The 8,330-nt window shown below is 45.1% G+C and overlaps 1 non-coding gene across 1 annotated transcript; it reads right to left on the bottom strand.

Moving 5' to 3' along the window:
* Positions 1-4,526: 4,526 nt before the first annotated feature.
* On the bottom strand, positions 4,527-4,635 carry LOC144700377 (small nucleolar RNA R71). The gene has a single exon (XR_013580742.1). It is a non-coding gene; the product is annotated as a small nucleolar RNA R71 (small nucleolar RNA).
* Positions 4,636-8,330: the final 3,695 nt, after the last annotated feature.

Here is an 8,330-nt window from a genome sequence, read left to right on the forward strand (position 1 = left end):
TGTACTTTATGGCGGTGAAGTGGCAGCGACGGTTCGTTCGGCGAATGCCATCCTCTAAACTACTCTAGAGAACAGTAGGCACACTTGTGGCGCGTGTAGACATGACAACGCCAGGATGGTGGCGGCGCAGGAAGCCGTGGCGGCAACACGCCAACACAACGTGGTAGTAGATGCAGCCAGGCAGGCGGATGCGGCTGCTTCATGGTTGTGTGACTACGATTGTGGCTTGGTTGTGCGGCTACGTGGTTGCGCCTGCATGACTACGGCTGCACGGCGACGACTGTGTTGCTGCGCGACGGCGACTGTGTGGCTGCACAGATGTGAATGCAGCTGTGTGGCCGCCGCTCGGACTATGGGGTTGTGACTGTAACACGGTTATGTGGCAGCATGATTGCCTGATTGTGCAGTTACACAGCTGTGGCTGCGTCGGCTACAGCTTCTGCTGCACAGCAACAATTGTGGTTGCGCAGTTGCACGGCTTCACGGTTGTGTTGCTGCCCGGCTACGGCTGCGTGGCTGCATGGCTTTGGACGATGACTACAGCTACTACAAGTGGCTACAACCGCTGTAAGCAGCTACGGCTGTGGTGGCTAAGGTCGTTGCAGCGGTTGCGGCCGCTATGGAAGGCTACGGTTGTGGCCGTTGCGGGCGGCTTCGGCGACTACGGGCACTACGGGCATCTGCGGCTGCTCTAGCGATTGCGGTTGCGGCTGCTGCTCGCAGCTGCGATCACAATGCGCGGTGGTGGCCGTAGCTCGCGGCTGTGACTGCAGAGCGTCGCTACGGTTGCTGCCTGGTTTGGCAGCGATGGCTGCGCCCGTCTGCTAGTTGCTCGGGCATGACTGATGGCAGCAAGGCAACCCCAAGGGCAGCGACGACAACACCAGCAATGTCGGCAGTAGTGCTCTTGCGAAGGCTGTGATGAAGCCCTAACCCCTCTCTCTCTCAAAGGGATATTTTAGTAATAAATAAAATAAATAAACCATAAAAGACAAAGGGGCTACATTGTTTCTTTCTTTTCTTCACTTTTTCTTCTCTTTCTTACGATGGGCACTCCCCCCTCTTATAGGGGAAATATGGGCCTTTTTGTTAGGCTGGTTACCACCATCGAGTGCCGTGCTCCGTCGCTTTGGCATCTTTGTTGGCCGCTTGTACCATTCATTGGTCACACTGCATCACCGTTGACCAGCTGCGCACGACTCCACCCGGCCAAACACCAACCAGTCAGTCAACCGGCCAAACACGTTCTAGTTAGTTAGTCAGCTCCCACGATGATGCTCGGCCACCGTTAACACTACCTCGTCACTCTTGCTACCCTCCAGCCCCTTGTACTGCACTTTTGCCAAATGAACGTGACACTACCCGGTCCTTCATGACACCGACATCCACCCCTGATTACGTCACCTCGGTCATTCGTGTTGCCACCCAATCATGCACGTCGCCCATTGGACGCCTGCGATGACTCTAACACTTGCGTACTGCACCTACTTGCTAGTGCACCCACTCTACCACTCGCGTCACCACGTGGTCGTAACTTCGCGGCCCACCCACCTGCATGGACTGTATGAGCGCCCTTGACACTGCTTGACCGCCACTCCGGTTGCCTAGTTTCCTGCCGCGTCTACAAGACCCACGCAACATGCATCGAATCGTGCCGCTGGCATCGTGTCACATCATCACCGTGTCATGCTGCCGTGAGCCCTTTCTCAACTTTCTCCTCCCCGTGTCATGACTCCTATGCAGCTCTGCTGCCACCAGTTGAGCATTATCGTGCCCCTCTCCGGCATGTCTCCACCGCACCTATCCGCACTAGCAAATTACACCGACGAGTACCTCAACAATGGGTAACACCACCGACGAGGTACGTCGTTTCCCTTGCTCGCCAATTGAATTATCTACTTCAGTATACTTATCAGCTGCACTCCACCACACTCAAGTTAGAATAGGTGAGAGACAATTATATTCTGAAACATGTCTTGAGTGATTTCTTTGGTACAGGTCAAACATGTCTGTTATGTGTGAGGGCCAACAGAGTTATTCCGCTCTGCATTATAGTCGTCATCAATCTGATGAGGATTAGAAGGTCACCATCACTATCATCGGTCACCAGACCCGAAGCTTGGAGCACGACAAAAACCCACGAGTTGGGGCCTGCACGTACATCCACCTAGGAGCACTGCATCACACAGTTTCATAACCGTAAGAAATTACCCGTCGGATGATGTCAATGATGACGTCAGGCATCAATTAAAATGTTGCTAATTGAATTAATCCAGTGAGTTCCGATTTTCAGATATTAGTCAAAAAATATATAATAAAAACATAATTCATGACATAGAAACTTTGTGCATATTTAAAATACTTTTACTTATTATTACATTAGTTAATCATTTCAAAGTTTTTAAAATGCATACTATTAAAAGGCAGGTATCTCTTTTATTAGTGATGAAACCCCAGCTCGTTTTACTAGAGACGTCTTTGAGACACCATCGTCCTCATCAACAGCCCCGTCGGTTTGCATCCAGCCCGACCGGCACGCCAAGGCGTAAGTAAAGGCACTCAGGCTCAAATACCCAAGGCCAAGGAAAGATGAAGTTGATCAGGAGGAGCTGGCGAGAAATCAGGAAGAAGAAAATTCCAAAAATGCCCCCGGAGCTTGTTTTAAGAGAAACCTATAAATAGTCTCTGAAGAGCTCATTTTAGGTTGTCCAGAATTTCTCTCAAGGAAGCTGGGGCTTGGAGAGAAATGATTTCTGCAGACCCTCCAAGGCGGATGAGCATTGGAGCTGGGAGAGAAGCAAGCTGAGGAGTAGCTGGAGCACGACGATCGTCGCCTTGCCCGGAAGGAGTGACACAAGGAGGCGTGAGCGTTTCAGTTTCAGTGCAATCTTCTTCTCCCTTCTAAGACAATCAGAGTTGGGCGGAAGATCACAAGCTGTGTCTTCAGCATTTACAATTTCTGTTGTTCCTCTGGTTATGCTTGATTTAGAATTTCATAGTTGATTGAATCGTTTTCCATTCTGTTCTAGCAAAAATTCCATCGTTCTTCACATCAGATCGTGAAATCCATCCCTGCAGAATTTTCAGGAAGTTAGCAACCCAGGCAGCAGCCTAGGTTGCCAACGGCCAGGGCCGCCAGCGACCAAGGCCACCGCCTCGGTCGCTAGCCGCCCAAGGCACCCATCAGCGTCAGCTGCAGGCAGCAAGGGCCGCCTGCAGCAGTGCCGCGGCACCGCACGCGGGCAGGCGCGCCATCAGTCGCGCACAGCAGCAACCACGCGTGGCTAAGCCGCGCGCAGGAGCCGCTGTGCGCAGCTGCGACGCGCAGCTGCTACCGCGCGCGCAGCTGCGAGGCGCAGCTAGGCCGCCAGCAGCAACCGCCGCGCGCGGCCTAGCCGTGTGCAGCAGTAGCTACGCGCGGCTAGACTGCACGCAGCTGAGCTGTGCAGGCCCCAACAGCGTGCAGGCTTCTCTGCACGCAGCTAAGGCAACGTGCAGGCCAGCCTGCACGGGCGCACACCAAGTGTTTGGTGAATTGCCAAACCCACAGGTGTGCACCTGTAGACAAAGAAATACCCCCTGTCTACAGGTTTCTGGTCTTTAGTTGCAAGGAGGAGATACCTGATTTCTGTAGAGAGCCTTCAGACTTCTTCTCTGAGGAAATTTATTGAGTATTCTTGAAGTTAACTCCTCTAACTTCCAAGATTGACATACAAATCTGCCAATTGAATTGAATGGAAAAGAAACTTACTATCGGTTTCCTTGCTCCCTGTGGATCGACCCTTACTTGCCCTTAGGCTGTGAGGTTATAAATTGTGTTGCATAAGCTCATTCCTCACACATCTAACTGATAAATAACCAGTAAAAACACCTAACATTTGAGCTTATCAATCAACGGCGCCGTTGCCGGGGAGCACGGTATTACAGTAGTAGATTATTTTCTGTCTTTTCAGTTATTCTTTACTCATTCTCCTAAAGCTGCAGGACTTGAAATCCTCAGCTTATTGTCTTTCTAACTCTCTGCTGAAGTTCTATGGTATTGACACGTTCAAGGGCTGGTGAAAAGTCTATAGAGAACGTTGCACGCGACGCAACTCCAGAATTTACTGTCACAGAACCAGAAATTCAGCAGGAAACTATGGCAGAAGAAAGACACCATCAGCAGGAGAGGAGGAGAACCATGCTGGACAGGTCGACACCCTCCGGAAGCCTGCGACAAATGGATGTAAATCTGAACATAGGTGAGGGTATCTTATTCAGGTATGATAATGCTTTGATACATTCTTTACCTGAATTTAACGGATTACCTGCACAAAACCCTCTAGAATTCCTAGATGACTTTCATATTAGATGTTCCTCCCAAAACGTTCCAGGATTATCTACAGAAATGCTTAAAATGAAATATTTTCCGTTGACGTTAAAAGATAAAGCATTTTCCTGGTATCGTAATTTAGGAATTACTTTTAGTACTTGGGATGAGATGCAGGGAAAATTTCTGCAGAAATTTTACCCTCTCTCCAAAACTAATTTTTATAGAAGAGAAATCCATAATTTCCACCCCCATGAAGGAGAGGCTTTTAGTGAATCATGGGAGAGGTTCAATGACCTGCTGAGGAAATGCCCTCATCATGGAATAGAACAATGCCAACTAGCCCAAATTTTTTATGAATCTCTCTCAGATTTCATGAAGAACAAGGTGAATCTAGCCACCGGTGGAACATTTTACACGGCATATGAGGATGAAGTTTTTGACATTTTGGAGAGTTGCAGAAACTGATTTGCAGGAAATTGGAGCAAATCAAAATGGAAGAAATCTGCAGCCCAAGAGGGCAAGAGCGCTACAAGTAAATGCCATGGAGGGGGAGCTGCAAGCAGGCTTAAGGGAGACCAACCAGAAGTTGGAGGAGCTCACCTCCACCTTGAAGAATGTCTTTCTAGGTAACTCTCCCATCGTTAAAGCTAAAATTTGCTCTCTCTGTTTTAGCAGAGAACACGAAGATGGGGCTTGCCAAGCCATGGAAGAAGAGGTGAAAGCATTCAACCAACAACAACCATGGGCTGGCCAAAAGAGAGTTGGATTCCAAGGTGGAGAGAGCTTCCACCAAGGGAACAAGCCTGCAGTTCAACCTCAATTTCAGCAAAGGCAGCAGTTCCAGTCTAGGCCTCAGCAGCAGTATCAGGTCCCATCTCAGACCCAACCCTATTTCTCTACGCTAACCCCTGTCATTTCAGACATGATAGAGAAGCAAAATCAAAAGTTGCGGGCGGAGATGGAGATGCGGATGCAAGTGATGATGCAATTCCAGACGAAGCAAATGCTGGAATCACAGGAGCAAATGAGGAAGCTGCTAGAGAGCTTCAGGCCTGGACCTTCTGAACATCAAGGTACACCTACAGAACCTCCTTGCACATCTCATAGATTTCCCACTAAGCCTATGATAAACCCATGCAACTTACACCATGTACAACATGCAACTCATGATGAAATGAAGGAGGAAGATCCTGAAGTTCTAGCAATCTCAAAATAGAGAAATGGAAAAGAACTTCAGGATCCTTATCAGAATTCTGTAGAGAATCCTAGAAAGAGAAATGAGCCAAGGGAGGAAGAAGGGGAGGATCTTCCCTACGCGGAGGAACCTCTACCTTCTACGAGTGGGCAAAATGTACCTTACCCATCTGCTCTGAATAGAAAAAAACCTGTACATGATTATGAGAACAGGTAATTAGAAAATTTTAAAAAGGCCACCATGACTGTCACAGTGGAAGACATGCTTAGGTGTGCACCCTCTCTTAAGAAATATCTTAAGGATTCTTGCACTACTAGAAAAACTAGGGAGGTAGTAAAACATTCAGAAAATGCTTCTAGTATTTTGAACGACATCCCTATCAAAATGAGGGATCCAGGTGCCCCTTTCATCACATGTGAAATAGGAGGAAAAACTTTTTCAAAAGTTTTATTAGATATGGGAGCGAGCATTAGCATCATTCCTACGGCCTTGGGGAGCTTGAAGAAATCCATATGGACTACTCCTAGCCGACGGAACTGTTAGGCAACCTGAAGGAAGACTGACGGACGTCATGATTACTGTAGAAAATTGTGAAATTCCTGTAGATTTTATAGTCACTGACGTAAAAATTTCAGGAAGCATTAATTTAGCTCCTATTATTCTAGTAAGACCGTTTTTAGTAACGGCGAGGACGATCATGGATTGGGAGAAAGGGACTATAGAGTTTAAGATAGGAAAAGAGAGAGTGCAAATTGATATTTCGAAGATGATGAAGTGCCCCTTAGGGAGCAATGAAGAACTCAACTTATGTGCAGAAGAAGAGGGCGAGGAAGAAGTAGTGAAAGAGTATGTATCTCATATAGAAAGTAGAGAGTTCGATGATAGGCTCATAGATTCCCCTGTAGTTGCAGTAAGCCCAGAACTTAAACCACTACCCTCATCCCTCAAATATGCATATTTGGATGTCAATAAGAATTTACCTGTGATTATATCCTCATCACTCACTCTAGAACAAGAAGACGACTTGCTCAAGGTACCTAGAGGGCACAAAGAAGCCATAGGTTGGACTTTTGATGATATCAAGGGGATCCCATCCTCAATTTGTGAGCATAGGATCTTCTTGGAAGAAGAAGCTAAGCCTTGTAGAGAGCATCAAAGAAGGCTTAATCCTCATATGAGAGAAGTCCTTGAGAAGGAAATCCTAAAGTGGTTAAATGCCGGTGTCATATACGCGATTTCCGATAGTAGATGGGTGAGCCCGGTGCACATGGTTCCTAAGAAGTCAGGAGTGACTGTAGAGATTAATGAGAAAGGAGAAGAGGTGCAGAAGAGGTTAATCACAGGATGGAGGGTGTGTATTGATTATAGAAAATTAAACAAGGCGACCAAGAAAGATAAAGAGATAGTGATAAAGTCAGATATAAAGATAGAGATAGAGATAGAGATAAATATATATATTTAGGTAAAGATAAATACAGAGATAGAAATAGAGATAGAGATAAAGATAGAGATATCGACAGAGATAGAGATAGAAATAGTTATAGGGATAGAGATAGAGCTAGAGATAGAGATAGAGAAAAAGATAAAGATAGTGATAGAGATAGAGATAAATATAGAGATAAATATAGAGATAAATATATGTATAGAAATAGAGAAAGAGATTGAGATAAAGATAAACATAACCATAGACATAATGATAGAGATAGAGATGGAGAAAGAAATAGAGATATAGATAGAGCGAGAGAGATAGAGCTAGAGATAGAGATAGACATATAGATAGAGATAGGGATAGAGATAGAGATAGAGAAAGAGATAGAGATACAAATAGAGATAGAGATAGATATAGAGATAGAGATGAAGATAGACATTGAGATAGAGATAGAGATAAAGTTAAATATAGAATTAGAAATAGGCATAGAGATAGAGATAGAGAATGAGATAGAGATATAGATATAGACAGAGATAGAGATAGAGATAGAAATAGCGATTGAGATATAGATAGCGAACGAGATACTGACAGAGATAGGAAAAGGGATAAATATAGAGATAGAAATTGAGGTAGAGATAAAGCTAGACATAGAGATAGGAATAGAGATACAGATAGAGATAGAGTTAGAAATTGTCGTAAAGATAGAGATACACATAGAGATAGAGATAAAGATAGGGACAAAGATAGAAATACAGATACAGAAAGTGATAGAGATAGCGATCGAGATAGAGATTAAGATAGAGATAGAGATAAAGATCATAGAGATAGAGATAGAGATAAAGGTAGAGGTGGAGATAGAGATAGAGATAGAGATAAATATGGAGATTAAAATAAAGATAGAGATAAAGATAGAGATAGACATAGAGATATAGATATAGATAGAGATAGAAATAGAGATAGAGATAGAGATAGAGAAAGAGATAGAACTAGAGCTAGAGACACAGATATAGATGGAGATAGGGATAGAGATAGAGATAGAAATAGAGATAGAGATAGAGATAGAGATACAGATACAGATACAGATACAGATACAGTTAGAAATGGAGATAGAGAGAGAGATAGAGCTAGAGGTAGAGCTAGAGCTAGTGATAGACATCGAGATCGAGATAAAGATAGCGCTAGAGATAGAGCTAGAGCTAGAGATAAAGATAAAGATAGCGCTAGAGATAAAGCTAGAGCTAGAGATAAAGATAAAAATAGAGATAAAGATAGAGATAGAGATGGAGATGGAGATGAAGATAGAGATAGAGCTAGAGCTAGAGCTAGAGCTAGAGATAGAGATAGAGATAGAGCTAGAGCTAGAGCTAGACATAGAGATAGAGATAGAGATAGAG

The sequence above is a fragment of the Wolffia australiana genome, chromosome 2, assembly GCF_029677425.1.
Source record: "Wolffia australiana isolate 7733 chromosome 2, ASM2967742v1".
Taxonomy (NCBI): domain Eukaryota; kingdom Viridiplantae; phylum Streptophyta; class Magnoliopsida; order Alismatales; family Araceae; genus Wolffia; species Wolffia australiana.